Here is a 16,143-nt window from a genome sequence, read left to right on the forward strand (position 1 = left end):
GGAATCCGAGATCCACCCATCGCCTGCCCAGGATCTGGGTTGAAAGCCTGCGGCTGAAATGTTCGAGGGAGAAAATAACTTTGTCTTCTCTCCCATTGAACATTTCAGATTTTGCCCCAGCCCCCCTACTTACCTTGCGGCGGCACACTTCATTGTGTGCCGCCAACTCGCTGTGTCACTGCAACGCCTATGCCCGTTCACTTCTGTGATACGGAACCTGCGCCACAGGGCCCCCATTTTTCTTTTTAACGGGACCGGCTGCTCGGGACACCTCTGCAACCCCCACTCACAATATAGTGAACAAGGGTGCGGGGGATTTGGTCGAATTTTTCGGCCATTCTGAATTTTTGAAAATTTGGCCAAATCTCCCATTCACTTTTTTTGCTGATTTTTGGACGTTTCCGCCTGCCCAGACATACGCCGAAACTTCGCCCACACCCGTGACAAACAAGTGTCACCAGAGAGTACCATGGCAAATCAATGCAGTGCCAGCACTAATATGAGATGCTTATGCTAGCTCTGTTGGATAAAGGGCCTGCTATTTTTCTGCAGAAATAACCACTGAGGCCTGTGTAATTGTGAGGAGGTAATGGCTGAGGAACTTTAGACTCTTTACCATGAATTGGAAGCTGTTTTTTTTTAAAACAGTTCATCAGCATGGGCGTAATTTAAGGAGGGGACAGGGGTGTTTGTCCACCCCAACTTTCATGGCACAGTATTTGTCCCCATTCATTTGCCAGGGGCACCTTTTTTTCAGATGTCATGTGCCCCCCCAACATTTTCAGCAAAGTTACTCCACTGCTGGTCAGGCTAAGGTTTGTAAGAGGTACAATTATTTGTGTGCATTGATCATTGGGTGTCTCTTGTAGGGTTTCCTTTCCTGTCTATGGGTATTACTGTACTTGGGGCTGGGCATGCTCACACCGAGACCCAAACCCACATACAACCGGGTGCATCTTTAAATGTTCTTCTTTAGGCCACGGCCATCACGTCTTAGACCAAGCCCCAGAATGAGGCCCCAATGAAAGCACTGGTTCGACCTTTATTTTAAGTGCCCTGTCCCAGTTTTTTTACTTTTTAAATCTGGTAACCCTACCTTTAGGCCACGCCTATCAATGTATAGGTCACGCCCATCACACAAGCCCCACCCCCTGATGAGAGCCCGCCTCCCTCCTGAAAGCCGTGGTAAATGCTCTGATTACTTACCGGTAATCTTCATTACTCCTAGTCCTACTCTTCCTCGTCACAGTACTTACTTCATGAGGCCCCTGCCTCCGACACAGGACCTTCTTCTATTTCTTTAAATTCCTATAACTCTTCCCCCACATCCACGTCACTCAGTTTCATATTACCAAGCCAGAGCATGGGACCTTCCCCGCAGGGAGGGTGAGGAGGGTCGTCAGTACTGTGACGAGGAAGAGTAGGACTAGGAGTAATGAAGATTACCGATAAGTAATCAGAGCATTACCTCCACGTCCACTCTTCCTCGTGCCAGTACTTACTTCATGAGGTATACCAAAGCAGCAACGGGGAAAAGGTCCCAATGAGAAACAGAGCTAAAAACAGTGCAGCAAACACACCCACAATAACTCTTAATTCACATCCCCACAGATAAAACTCCAACCACGAAGGAACCAATCCCCCCCCCCCCGAGTGGGAGAAACTCAACCCATAGCGGTTGATGGAAATCCCTAGACCAGCCAAGGCGGCAGCCATACAAATCTCTTGCAGAGAAAAACCCTCCTTGCATCGGCCCAGGAAGCCGCCAAACCCCTGGCGGACCGCCCCTGATCGTGCGCAGGCACAGGCAGGCCAAAAACCATATAGGCACTGGGATCACAACCCGGAACCATCGGAAAATGGAAAACCACAGATGCGTTTTGCCGAGCCCCAGCCGGACCACAAGCAATCAGAAGACTATCAGATTGGTGGGAAAAAGCAAACCTAGCCAAATACTCCAACACGTCCCGCCAGACATAATGTTAAGCCAAGCCACCTCCTCATGCATTCTCGGATCATGAAAGAAGTCAGGGAGAACCAGATCCTGAGAGGTATGAAAACCGAGATACAATTTAAGGGAGGAACTTCGGGCCACACCTCAGCAGCACCGAGTCTGGCAGCACCCTCAGGAAAGGAGGGTGACATAAGAGAGCCCCAATCTCCCCAAGCCTACGGGCAGAAGCGAAGGCAATAAGAAAAGCAGATTTCAGTGTAAGATGTTTGATATCAATCTCGGAAAAGGGCTCAAAAGGAGGCCCTTGAATGAACCGTAATACAAGAGGGAGATCCGAAGGGGGAAGCCCTTTATCAGAACACCTTCAGAGTGGAGGGTCTAAGAGCATCCATTATGTACTCAACTACAGGATCTGAGAACCCCGAGATATCAACCTAGACTGAGCAATAGCCACACTGCCCATTGCATCCAGTGGAATTCCAACCGCAGATCCCCTTGAAGGGGACACGGCCACCTCAGAATCAGCCAAGGTTCCTAGGACCGAAGCTCCAACAGAGAGGGGAGCCAACTCCGGCGGGACCAGAACTGAGCTAACGACAACACAGTCACCCTGGACACTCTGATGCGCCAAACCATGTGGGGCAGAAGGGGAATAGGTGGAAAGGCATAAAGGAAAACCCCAAGGCCACTGTACAGAGAGGGCGTCCATTCCCCAATCCCCCCGGCCTGAAACCGAGAGCAGAAGAGGCGAACTTCTGCTGAGGCCGGGGATGCAAACAGGTCTAGAACCGGGGACACTAATCTGACACAAGTCACTGCAAAGACCTGGGCCAACAGGACCAGTTCCGCTGAGGAGTGAAAACCAGCATCTGAGAAGATCCGCTTGAACATTGTCCACCCTTCTGATACGTGAGGCCACCAGAGACACCAGATGAGATTTCTCCCAGGTGCCTATCAGCGCTGCCAGAGCATGCAAGGAACAGCTGGAACCCCTTTTGCAGTTGACATATGCCAAGGCCGTCGTATTGTCCGATCAGATGAAAACCGCCGACCGTCCAGCAACTCCTTGTAGTACACCAGAGCTTGGACAATGGCACAACTCTTGCCAATTGGATGATCGCCGGCTCTCCCCAGATCACACAACCCTTGAGCTGAGAGGACCCCCAATGTAGACCCTTTCTGCTGGCGTTGGTAGTAAGAGAGGCCACAGGAGGATGGACCATGCACACCTCAGCCTGTAGACCTGAAACCCCCCACTACCACAGCGGGGAGACTCGCAGCGCTGGGGACATCGAAAACACAACTACGAAAGCCGAGACGTCGGAAACCAGTGGGAGAGAGTATAAGACACCAGGGGACATAACCGAAGACAGGCTCAAGGAACCGAAAAACGCAAGACGCCACGTGCCCCGTAACTTCAGCAACAGGCGAGCCGAGACACACTGCCTTCTGAGAACCCAGCGCAGACCAGCCAGCAAGCGCCCCCCCTGCACAACATCCAGAGTACACTCTCCCCAGACGTCCGGACAAGCAGTGCAGGGTCTTGAGACCCATAAGCAGTTGACACATCCTAGAAGGCATAGGGACCAGGAACACCCGCTAGTAGAAAACTTGACCCTGAACAGGGAGAGGAACGGGCAAGACGGTAACTACTTGGACTGTGAGCTGGGTACCAAAGTCCTAACCATGCAAACCTGGACAGGAGGAGACAAGAACTGCAACCGATACCCCCCTCCGGAAGGAGCCCATTACCCAGGAAGCCGAACCCCACCGGTCCCATACACCTCAGAGAAGATAGAGACGAGGAGCCAGGGAAAACCGCCAGTCACTGCACTTGCACCAGAGGAAAATCACAGGATGTTGAAGCATGCCTGCGCCACAATATCACAGCATGCTTGTCAGCCCACAAAAAGATCCTACTTATGAAAAGGAAGATACAGGACAGCCCAGAAGTCCAGCAGACCAGGGTCCCCCCAGCCGACAGAGGAGCCACCAGGCTGGTGTCAAAAGGGCAGAGTACTGTCACAAAGCGGGGCAAAGCAATCCATCCCGGGTAGCCGACTTCAAAGGCAACCCCCTACCTGAGGTATGCCTATACTGGAAAACCCACTGAAGTGACATCCCCCTCCACCGGCATCAGGGGCTCTGAGAACCCCTCTAAGCACAGACATGTGCCACCATGTGCCCTATCACTTCCCACAAGTCTGAGAGGAGGCGTGAAAGCAACACGTCAGCACCGGAGGACCTAGGCCCTAAAAGAAGAGACACTGGGAACCGTCTGAATGGCCATTACTTCCATGATGCATTTTCTATAATTCCATGCCGGACAAGGGAAAAGAAAATCATCTCCTTTGACCTTCCCTCGTGCAGTTCAGAGGAAGAGGACAGGACAAGGAGTCTGCGTCCATAGCTAGCACAGACCCAAACACACCACTAACTCGCCACATTGCTGACAGGTGGCTTGAGCCCTGTATCCAGTAGGTGGTAGCCCCAAGCTCTAAATCGTTCCAATGCATCCGTCTAGGAAGGATGAAATGCTGAGTCAGCACCGCAGAGACTCGAACCCAAAGTGTAGACTATGCCAGGCCGGTACCCTTCAGGCCGTTGCAGACGCGTCCAAATCTGTGCCATTTCACAGGCTGCACGCAAAGAATGCAGCCAACATCCGGTGCATCCTGGGCTGCGTGTGTCTGAGGAGCGGGTAGTATGTGACATGCCTGTGACAGAACAGAGCCCCAGCACTTTCAAAAACTCTCTGCCACTGTCACCCCACGACAAGAAGCAGAGAGGCCTCACAACAAAAAGGGAAGGCTAGGCCATACTGCCAAGTGCTTGCCATTATTTCCAATAAAGATGTGTATACAGAGCACGAGGAAACGGCATGTTGAAGGAGTCAAGATGGCCATACCAGCAGGAGAGGGGAAAAATATCAAGCACAGTCCTCCCCTCTCCTTACCTTCCCCCAGAGAATGCAGCTAACATCCGGTGCATCCTGTGCTGTGTGTGTCTGAGGAGCGGGTGGTATGTGACATGCCTGCGACAGAACAGAGCCCCCGCACTTTCAAAGACTCTCTGCCACTGTCACCCCACGACAAGAAGCAGAGAGGCCACACAACAAAAGGGAAGGCTAGCCCATACTGCCAAGTGCTTGCCATCATTTCCAACAAAGATGTGTACACAAAGCACGAGGAAACGGCATGTTGAAGGAGTCAAGATGGCCATACCAGCAGGAGAGGGGAAAAATATCAAGCACAGTCCTCCCCTCTCCTTACCTTCCCCCAGAGAATGCAGCTAACATCCGGTGCATCCTGTGCTGTGTGTGTCTGAGGAGCGGGTGGTATGTGACATGCCTGCGACAGAACAGAGCCCCCGCACTTTCAAAAGACTCTCTGCCACTGTCACCCCACGACAAGAAGCAGAGAGGCCACACAACAAAAGAGAAGGCTCGCCCATACTGCCAAGTGCTTGCCATCATTTCCAATAAAGATGTGTACACAGAGCACGAGGAAAAGGCCTGTTGAATCAAGATGGCCAAAACAGGAGGAGAGGGGAAAAACATCAAGCCCAGTCCTCCCCTCTCCTTACCTTCCCCCGGGCCATGCAGGACCCGGGACACAATGCTCACGCTGCGGTCCGGAGCCCAGCAAAGAACCGAGCGAGGCAATCCCGCTCAACTGTGACCCCAAGCCCCGCAGGTGGCCCAGGAGCAGCGCCGCACCTGAGGGAGCCGAGGGCCCCGCCACACAGCCCCCCCCCAGGGGGCCAGCAATCGGTGCTCCCCAGTGCCCCGCACCGGGAAGAAAAAGTCCAACCTGCCGGAGGCAGGAAAAATTAAACTGAGTGACGTGGATGTGGGGGAAGAGTTATAGGAATTTAAAGAAATAGAAGAAGGTCCTGTGTCGGAGGCAGGGGCCTCATGAAGTAAGTACTGGGACGAGGAAGAGTGGACGTGGAGGTAATGTAATTCTATGAGGGTCTTGCACGAGCCTCCCCTTATCCCACATTGCAGCTGCGTGCTGCTCAGGATGGGGACAAGATGACGTGGCCGCTGCGTGCAAAAGTCACGTGAAGAAGAGTGGGCGGGGCGTTGTTACGGTCCTTTCCTCGGAAGTAAACCCCGCAGGACTCTTCCTTCGCCCGCCAGGTCCTGCACTGAGCATGCGCCTTTCACAATTCCTCTTTTTGCGCATGCCCAGTTTTTATTTCAAACTCTGGGCATGCGCGTTTCCAGTTCTGCCAACTGTTTTCCAGACGAGGACCATTACGCGCCGTCTGCAGCCCCTCTGCCAGGCGCGTGAGAGCCAAAGACTGAGAACCCTACCGCGCATGCGCAATTCCCGGCTGTCATGTCCCTTAGTCACTTCCAGGCAAGCGTGATTTCAAGCAGTGATGCCAAGGTTTCACTACTGCGCATGCGTATTTACCGGGCGTGACGTCGGTGACTCCCTTCCTCGCAAGCGTGAGGCCAAGCTGCGACGCACGAGAGTCAGTAATGCGCATGTGTATTTCCCGGACGCGGCGCCGAAGATTCGCTACTGCGCATGCGCGTTTGCCGGCACGTGAGAGCCCATGCATAAACTCCTGACCATCTGATGCAGCACAAACGATCATTATAGCTTCATTTCATGGCGGTGAGTCACAGGCGCCTGTCTGTATTGAGAGAAGTCTTTTCAGGGGAATTTTAAATGGTCTATTTCCTGTTAAGGCGTTCTCCTGTGCAGTAATTGGGGGGATGGGGCGCTCAGGGCAGGGGAGGGTCCCTCTTTAGACATTTGCTTTGTATATTTTCCCTGGAGGTCATGCAAATGCCAGGAGTGTTTATGAGATCGTTCTTAATCATATGGTAATGTTTGCTTCCTCCAGACCTGAATCCACTATTCCTGCGCCGTCGTGTGCCGCAGAAAGTCAGGAGCACAGGCCACGCAAGGTAAATAACTGCTGTCATAGATGCATGCCTCTCTGCACTCCTCTGCTTCTGGGGCAGCTTGTGCCCGCCCTGTCCCCTCTTTGATGTTAAAGCATCCGACCTCCGTTGAACTCAGGGGGGTCGGATTCCAGTCACCCACGCCCTCTCACAAACAATGAAACACGTCTCACTCCATTCAGGTTTACTTTGCTTAGCCCTTCCAGGGCCAGGCCATGTTTATTTCCACCCTGATCACGTGGCAAGGTCTCCCCTCGGTCACATGATCAGGGCCACCTTGAATAAACCACATTCCTCCCAAACTTGGAAAATTTGAAACGCTACATTCTTATTGTCTCTTGTTCTCTTCCGCTTCTCCTCCGCCCCTTGGGCTTCTCTCACCTCGAGCCTGGTGTTAAATCACTTGTAGTATGTATCCTTGGAACTGGGTCGAGGGTTGCGGTTTCTCCCAGAGTTGGTATCTTGTGCGTGCTCTCTCTTGTAGTCCTGTCGTATTGAGGCCTGAGATGAGATCTTCTGCTCAGTCGAGTGATGGCACTTTGTCTGCTTGCTGAGATCCGTTGTCATTCATCCTTGGTTGTAGATCAAGGTCCACTGGGGGAGCCTCACTTGGCGTTTCAGTTTTTGATTGTTCTCTCCACAGTGTCGTTGGTATCTTGCTAAAATGGTGTTCTTTCTGTGTCACCACTTCTTGTCCTCGGGTTGCGGTCTCCATGCTGTGATTGCAGTACCGTACTGGCCATGGGCTGTGATGTTAAAGTATCCAACCTATGGTGCACTCTGGAAGGTCGCTTTCCAGTCACCCACGCTCTCTAACACACAGCCGGGAGCGGCAATGAAACACGTCTCACTCTGTGCAGGTTTACTCGGTTTAGCCCTTGCAGGGTTGAGGCCATCTTTATTTCTGCTCTAATCACGTGGCACAGATCTCCCCTCGCTCACGTGAACAGGGCCACCTTGAATACACCACACCCTCGTCCATGCTTCTCTCCTTCCTCCCCTCTCCCACCTTGCCATGGGAACCAGGGGAAAAATTGAAAACCGCAGAGGTAGGAAACATAAGGAAACCTAGAGAGTGGGAGCAAGTAAGAGGGGGACAGCTAAATTGAGGGGAAACTTGGAGAGTAAAGTGAAACAAGACACTGGCGGTCATTACGACCCTGGCGCTAAGGGTTTAACGGCGCCATAAAAGGCTGCGGCGCCGTTAACCCCTTAGCGCCTAATTACGAGGTCACTTTGCGGGACCCGACCTGAACGGTTTGACTGGACCAGCCGTTAAAGTAGGGACCCGCAAAGGGACCTTCGAGGTAATTACGGTACCACAATTTGCGGTACCGTAATTACCGCCTTCCCCAGTCCCATTGAGCCCTATGGGGCAAAAATGGGAATGGGGAAGGGCCAATGTTCAATGGGGAATTACCGCCCGCCAACCTTGGAATGGGGTGGTAATTCCCCATTGAACATTGGCGGACTCGTTACAACACCGGCAGCAACTATGGTGCTAATAGCGCCATGGGTTACCGCCAGTGTTGTAATGAGGGCCACTGACACAGCATGGGGACGAGATGACAACCTGGACCATACAAAGAAAGGGGCAATGTAATACTCAAGCCACTGGAACGGGATAGTGGGAAGTTCCAGAGAAGGACATTGCCAAGCACCTCTCTATTGCGAGTCCTGTCCAATCTCGTAGAGTGAAAGGATTCCCCTAATTTGAGTATAAAGTCGAGCAACATTCCCAAGGAAAGTGGTTCTTAACAGACCCTTATCATAGATGACATGGTAGCGACTGAAATAACCTGTTGTTCGCAGGTGCTATCTGCTGAAAGAACAGGATCAGGCTCTTTACTAAAAACAAGGACCAAAGCCATGAGGTTCCAAGGAGGACTGTCCAAAGGGAAGCCCTTGTAGCGGCAAACACCCGTCTGGTTCTTCATTGGAGAAGGGCTTGACTCTTTTCATTGCTGAACCACTGGATGAATTCTATGACTAGAAGTGGTCAAACTGGTGTAGAGGTTGGAGGCTTGACAGTGTATTCGGGGTCCATTCGGGAAAGTAACCGGCAACAACACCATAGTAGTCCAAAATGATCGTACACCAAGCAAGAAGTAACACTGCTTATTGCAGTGTGCAGACACTGCTGGGATAGATAGAAGTGACCTGTCTGAACCACCTACCGTGGCTACGCTTGAGTTAAACATTATTAGCATATGACAAAGTTAGCAACATTGTTTAATCCTACAAAGTTTTTTGGCGGGATTACGACAGTCCCCTGTATCTAGGCATACGTTAGTGAAACATGATTGGAGTAAGCCCTCTGGACCCTGTATAACCAAGACCACCACCAATGACGTCACACACCTTCCCACACCACCCCACAATGAGAAACATTTCATGACATAGTTGTGCTGGCCACCAGAACTTTATTCATCTGCCGGTGGGTAGTTCTCGTGAGAACCACAGTGCAATCTGGGTTTGGCAATGAAGAGACATTCACATACTAGTATCAGGGTGTCCAGCTGCTGCCCCTCTAACTTCAGTATTTCCTCTTTTATCTTCCTTGGGAGCTGTCTAGGTTTGCCTCCTTTCCTACCTTGTGTTCCTCCTGACACTCTTCTACTGTTTGCCTTTTGGCTCTTCTGCCACCTTGTTTGTTATGACTGATTTTCTATACTCTGACCTGATGGACAGAGGCATGGAAGGCCAACCTAGTTTAGTGACAGGGACAAATCTGTGAGTTGTAGCCAAACCAGTTCAAGGTAGATGTACAAGTGTTTTAGGCTAAGTCTTAAGAGGTGGTGAGTTTCTAAGGGGTCTTCAATGAGCATACATAGAGAAAAGTCAAGGAACACGTATACAATCAGTTATAATAATGTTATTGTTAGGAAAGATTTCTCTCTACTGCACCTTTCCTTCCATTTTTATGGTCTGAGTTTGGGCAACCCTGCTGCCGACATCACCGTTGTGAGTTGTGGCCTGGAACTTGGGGGATTCTCAGCTTGTCCGACAAGACTTACCTCAGTGAAAGTTCAGAGCCCTAGCTTCAAGGGGACCAGAGATGGGAGGGAAAGTCTGACTGTGACAAGTGAGGCTCTTTGCATCGCCGTGCTGCAGTGACCACCGTCCGAAACAGCTTACCTGATCCAAGTCCAGTCCTGAGAGGGGACTGCATCGAGTTTTGGTGCATTCTTCATCGGAGAGTCCTTGCACTAGGGAAAGACACCAACCAGAGATCAGCTCGAACCTGCAATCCCTGCAAATCGAGGACTGTGACTGACGGCGGGAAAAGCAACCTCAGACTCTCTTCCATTGACCTGCCAAGTCTGGGGATGAATCGGAGTACAGGGGGTAAGTTACAGTGGTTCTTACCTGCCCCTAAACTCCCTTTAAACGTTTTCGTAACTTAAAAAAAAACGTTTTCTATACTTTGGTTTTACCATAGCTTGCTGGCGCAAGCATTCCGAAAGTTGGGGACACTTCTATTAGTTAGAATACGTTGGGCCTCATTTTAAGTATTGCGGAATGGGTTAACAGGTGCCGCTAATGGTGTCGGACTCGTTAAACCTATTCTGCAATATCACGAGGGTCCCTCGTGGGACCTGATGTGGACATCTGGTTTTACCAGACGTCCTTACCGGGTCCCGCGAGGGGACCAGTGAGCTAACAACGGGCCGGTCGTAATCGGCCCGTTGTTAGCTCCCGCACCCATTCCCATTGAGCCCTATGGGGGTTCAAATGGGAATGGGGAAGTTCCGGGCCCGCGTTCCCTGAGAGCGGAATTACCGGGCCCTCCAAACTCAGAATGGCTCGGTAATTCCCCATTCAGGGAACCCGGACACGGACACGGTTTTGGAGGCAGCCATGCCCTTATTAAGGTATGGCTGCCTCCAAAGTCGTAATGAGGCCCATTGTCCTCTAACACTTGGAACTGTTCACTGGACCCCAGATACCCTACCTTCGTTTTTTCTTGCATCACAAACTGTGTCGGAACGTTCCTGAACTTTTGGGCATAATTCCCCAGACAACTAAGGGAAGGACTTTTGAAGATAAGGTTAATTCTCTGTGGACCTGTAGTAAATGACCTAATCTGCACTTTCTTTTATAGGTGTTTGATTTGTGTTATGCCCTACTTCAGTGATTGCATACTGTCTAAGTGTAATTTGTAATTCCCATTGTGTGGACTCATTGTGGACCCTTTACAAGCAAACCACCTCTCGAGACTTATTCCAGACCCTCGTCACTGCTACCTTGAACAGTGTTGGCTACAGCTCCCCAGAGTTGTCCCTGTCACAATATAGGTTGTCCTTCTCTAAATCTGTCCACCAGGCCAGAGTATAGAAAATCGGTCCTAACATTTATGGCCATACAACACTATGAAAAAGGATTACTAGCATGTAATATTCTCATTCAAAATAAATAAAAGATGCATGGATGAGGGAAAATTACATAACAACCCCTGAAAAGGAAGGTGAGTATTAGAATGCAGCAATACAGGCCCACAGAGATGCAACACTAACTTTAGAAGTCCATCCCTAAGATCTATGGGGCCACGTGCCATTTTTGTGAGACAGGAAAAATTAGTGTAGGGTTTCTGGGGTCCAAAGAAGAGTTCCAAGTGGTAGATGACAAGCTGTTCTAACAAGTGTGGCCGACTTTCGAGTGCTTGCGCGAGCAAGATATGGCAAAGCAAAACTGTTGTACAAGTTTCAAAACGTTAGCAGACTTTTAAAAGGGGAGATACGAGTTTGGGTAAGTATCGTTACAACCCACCCCCTGTACTTTGATTCTTCTTGGAACTTGGCAGGTCTTCTGAAAAGGGTCCACGGTCACTTTTCCTGCCATTAGCTTCAGCTCTTGATGCCCAGCCACTGCAGGGCTGAGCACTTCTCCGGTCGGCGACAAATGCAGGTGCAAGGTCTTCAAGTTGGAGAATGCAGTATAACTCGATGCACAGGACTGGACACAGGAAAGTTGTTTTGGATGACGGCCACTGATTCACGGCAATTCAGAAGGACACACTTGCCACGGGCAGACATGGCCTCCTATATCAGGCTCCCTTGATGCCAGAACCACGAAACTTGGCAGAGGCTACTCTTGTAACACAAGCTGGCGATTCTCCAAGTTCCAGGCCTCAACTCGGAGCAGGGACATGGTAGATCACATTCTGAGCTGGTCTGCCACTGAGTGAACTAGGGGTACTTCTGAAGGCTCTTCGCATAACTCTGAGCTGATGTTGAGAATGGATGCTCCCTGCACTCCAAGGGTCGCAGCTCCTTCGCAGGACCACTGGAGATTTTCAACAAGACGGGGCTCTTCTAGGACAGCAGCAGAAGTTGGACTCCAAGCCTTTTTCCAATGGGTCCACTGTCTCCTTGCAAGTCTTGCAGCTGTACAGGATACTTAGCTCCTTCGGTTTCTTCCAGGATCCCTCTAGAGTGGGTGCAGGGGTCCTAATAAACAAAAAAAACAGGCAAGGTTTGAAACTCCCACTAGCAAATCAAAGATCTGGCCCACACACACCCCCACCCAGCATTGGTCCATTCGGGACCACTGGAGTCACAACTCATGAATACCATTCAGACACACTGAAAACAGTTTGTGGATTGGGACCAGACAGTCCCAACCCACTTCCTGGCCGTAAACGCAAATGGCCCTGCAGTAGCCCGCAAAAAGGCTCGGCTTTCCCGGACACCGGAAGTCTAGATAAGTATTTTCCTGGCCTCAAAGGCCAGGAAGAATGGTTAGAGACCAGATGGCCAAGGGACACATGAAAAATCATGTGGCATGGCCACAGTAGGTAGCCAAAAGCGGTTAATGTGGTACGGCTAAGGTAAAATACAATAAAAAATAGCAAAAAGTAACTGCTGCAACTAGCTTGTTCCCTAAGTTTAAGAGATGGAACAGATGGGAGGAGTAGTATTGAAAATAAAGAGAAAATGTTAGATGCACCGGAGGAGATCCCACAGGCAATTATGGAAAGTTCAACAAGTTCTGACCAGAATTGCCGCCACGGCATATGCCTCTTCTCCAATTGGTAACGTCTCCTTCTCCTCTGATGACCCAGAAAATGTAAAAATATTGAAAGCATTATTTACTTTATGTAACACCTTGTATAAGGAACAGCAAACGATAAAAGTTGGTTTGATTAAGTTGGTGGATGTCGTGCTGTACAATACTAACTGTAGTACAAATGACGTGGCAAGAGAAGTTTTTCCACTTATTGATAAACGCCAATTGGAAGAACATAGATTGAGCCCTATACAAGAGGTTTTAATAATGGATGCTGATGATGCAATCTTCACCATCATCAAATACACACTGTCATATTATGTTCATAAGAGTGTCTCTCCAATTATTATAACTGAAAATAGCCCCCAATTGATAAAAGATCAAAAACGAAAGTATAAAAAGAAACTGCCGAAAACGGCATGTAAAAAGAAAACCTGTACGAAGAAGGCGAATTAGCAGATACACACTATGATAGGATTAGCTGTATTGAAACCACAGACAGCTTTCGATTGATTGATAAGGATATGATGCCTAAAAGGCAAAATATCAAGAAGAAGCAGAAAGGATGGTTCCAGGGTCCCCTTGGCTCCTGGGTAATTCGAAAACCCGAGAAAACGGAGAAAACGAACAAGGTTTCTTTTGCCCAATCCTACGAAAATATAGAAAATGCACAGGATTTAGAAAAGAATGAGGATGAGGACCATGTAGACTGGGAAGAAGATGTGAAAGCTGATAAAGAGATAATGATGCCAGACTGTAAATATTGTACAATATTTGAAGAATGAGGGAGGGACTGTATAGAGGCTTAGTGTTGGTGACAGAAAACTACTTGACCTTAACAGAGCATCGGCTTCCTAATGATTATCCATTCATCTTGGCAGCGATTTTAGAGGTGAAAGTGAATAAGGGGGAGGTTACTTATTATAAATGTATACAATCCTCCAGGTAATAGTTTAACAACGAAGATTGACTACCTACAGAAAGGTCTGGGTAATTGGATAGGATTGAAATCTGAGGCTCTATTTATTATTCTGGGTGACCTTAACTTCAAACGTTTTAACAGATCTTTAAAAGGAACAGATTGAGCCTTTACCAAGGTTTACTGACCAACTTGGTGCGATGATAATACAGCACTAAGAGGAGGATATAATTCCTTGGAATTTATGGCCATCATTTGTAAACATCAATCGTTTATTTCAATTGTACATGGATGCAGGTACCCTCTGCTCTACACCCTTTACATGGTCATTTGGTGAAAAAAACATTATTAATTGATTATATTCTTTTCCCGAAATCGTTGTTGAATTTTATGGGTCATTTTGAAACTCATTCAAACATCTGCGAGCGATCATGTGGTTACACATTTTTCTTTGAATATTATCACAGAATCAAAAAGCAAAATGGAAAGTAGCACTATATTGAACAATACATGTAACGGAATATATTGGATTACTAGAAATATAAATGAGTATGCTTCTCGATTTTAAGATTTATTTAAAGATAATTGGCTGCATGGGGTGATGGGGTAAGAGTTTGAGCTAATTGATACATTCTCTAAACAACATGTCTTCAATAAACAAAACAAAAATCTTACTGAAAGCACTACTAAGAATAAAACCTTTGATATAATAATTGCTTAAGGGTAACAGACCCTTTATAGATTAACAAGTCTTGAAAAGTAAAGGTTTTGATAAAGATAATCTACATAGAAAACGTGCTAATCTCAAAACCAGGTATACACATTTTGTGAAAAGACGCAAGGCGTCAGAATTTGCAAAAAGATTGTCCCTTATGTGCCAGATGGTAAGAAACATAGATGCTTGTAGCTTTTGGGCCTTGTATCACAAATATACTGCTGGTGTATGGTTTGCATAAAAAGAAATTAACTGTATTTCAGAAATCAAGTGTAAGGTACATATTCAACAGCTATATTATAAGGATGGTATTGGCTTCAGTGCGTCCTATGCAAATGTATTGTCTCTGGATATTGAAGAGTTGGAAAGAATGATAAGCAATCCAAAAACGTCAAGAGCCCCTGGTCCAGATGGCATTCCTAATCTTGCATTTAAGAAAGATCTGGTTTATTGGACTACGACCTTGGACCTTATATATAGGGTCATTACTATATCAGGAATTATCGCCAATAGTTGGACGGCCTTGATCTTAAAGGCATGATCCGGTAAAAAAATGTATTGTCCCTACGGGTCGGCCATGTTTTTTTTAAGCCTAAGTGGCTCGATTTTAGAAAAATTTCCTATGGACCTTACCCGAGTTTTCGTCCATTAAACGCACGCGAAAACAGGCACCTGGGCGCTGCCATTTTGTGATAATCCTATCATTTCCCCCATTACCCTGGCTGACCTGCTTTTGCGGCACTAAATCAAATCCCCCGCCCCTGAGCCTGACATTATCAAAACATTCATATTCCCCGCCTCTCTCCGTGACGTTACTGTGCTGCATACGCAAACGCGCCCAGTCGTCTTCTGCCCGACTCCACACAGAACCCGGAAACCAACACAGATCAACTCACAACACAGCGCGCCACAATTCGGAATATGAAACTGTACTTTAAAATGAAACAGCAACACGGTACATTTGGTAAAGTACATTTATTTGACATTAATGTTTAGAGAATATTCAGCAATTGCCATTTGAACTCCAAAAGCCATTTATTTTCTTTTATCTGTATCCGCAATAACTGTTCCGTTTCATCTTGAGTCACGCACTGTTCCTTTATGGTACACAGGGTGTTCATTTTCGTAAAAAGAATCACTTTGGAAGCACGGTGAACCGCAAGGCTGTTCCATCAACTAGGCACTAGTCCAGCGTAAAGGTTGATATGTTGCTTCTAGCCACTAGTACAGCGTAAGGGCATGTGGGCCCTTGGCGATCGTCCCATAATATGGTGATCGTGCTCCAGTTGTTGACACAAAGCTTCAGGTGTCTGCTGAAGAATCCATCCGCCGGTGTCTCAAACAGATGGCAGTGGCAGAATGGGATCAAATACCTGTTATGAAAACAAAAAAATGATAATTAGTCTCGCTAGCCGAACTTCATTTTAATATTACTCATTTTATTTATTACGGCCGATCAGAAACTATTTGCTTGCAAGGATAGTTCAATGGAGTATGTTCGTTTCTAAAATCAATGCGAAAAGTAACAAGATAAATCGAGGCCAACACACAATGAGAAACGACTGTTTGTCTACATGCCTGTGTAATGATATGATATATGATATGGCATGTGTAACGCGCCT

At 48.2% G+C, this 16,143-nt stretch overlaps 1 protein-coding gene across 1 annotated transcript in view; it reads left to right on the plus strand.

Moving 5' to 3' along the window:
• The first annotated feature begins 6,448 nt into the window (after positions 1-6,448).
• Positions 6,449-16,143, plus strand: part of LOC138498174 (zinc finger protein 615-like) — a 113,867-nt gene continuing 104,172 nt past the window's right edge. The window contains exons 1-2 of the mRNA XM_069622058.1: positions 6,449-6,585; positions 6,818-6,881. The gene's annotated coding sequence lies outside the window, so the exon portion shown is untranslated. The remainder of the gene's footprint in view (positions 6,586-6,817; positions 6,882-16,143) is intronic.

The sequence above is a fragment of the Ambystoma mexicanum genome, chromosome 5q (genome assembly GCF_040938575.1).
Source record: "Ambystoma mexicanum isolate Mex_15411 chromosome 5q, UKY_AmexF1_1, whole genome shotgun sequence".
In the NCBI taxonomy this organism is placed as follows: domain Eukaryota; kingdom Metazoa; phylum Chordata; class Amphibia; order Caudata; family Ambystomatidae; genus Ambystoma; species Ambystoma mexicanum.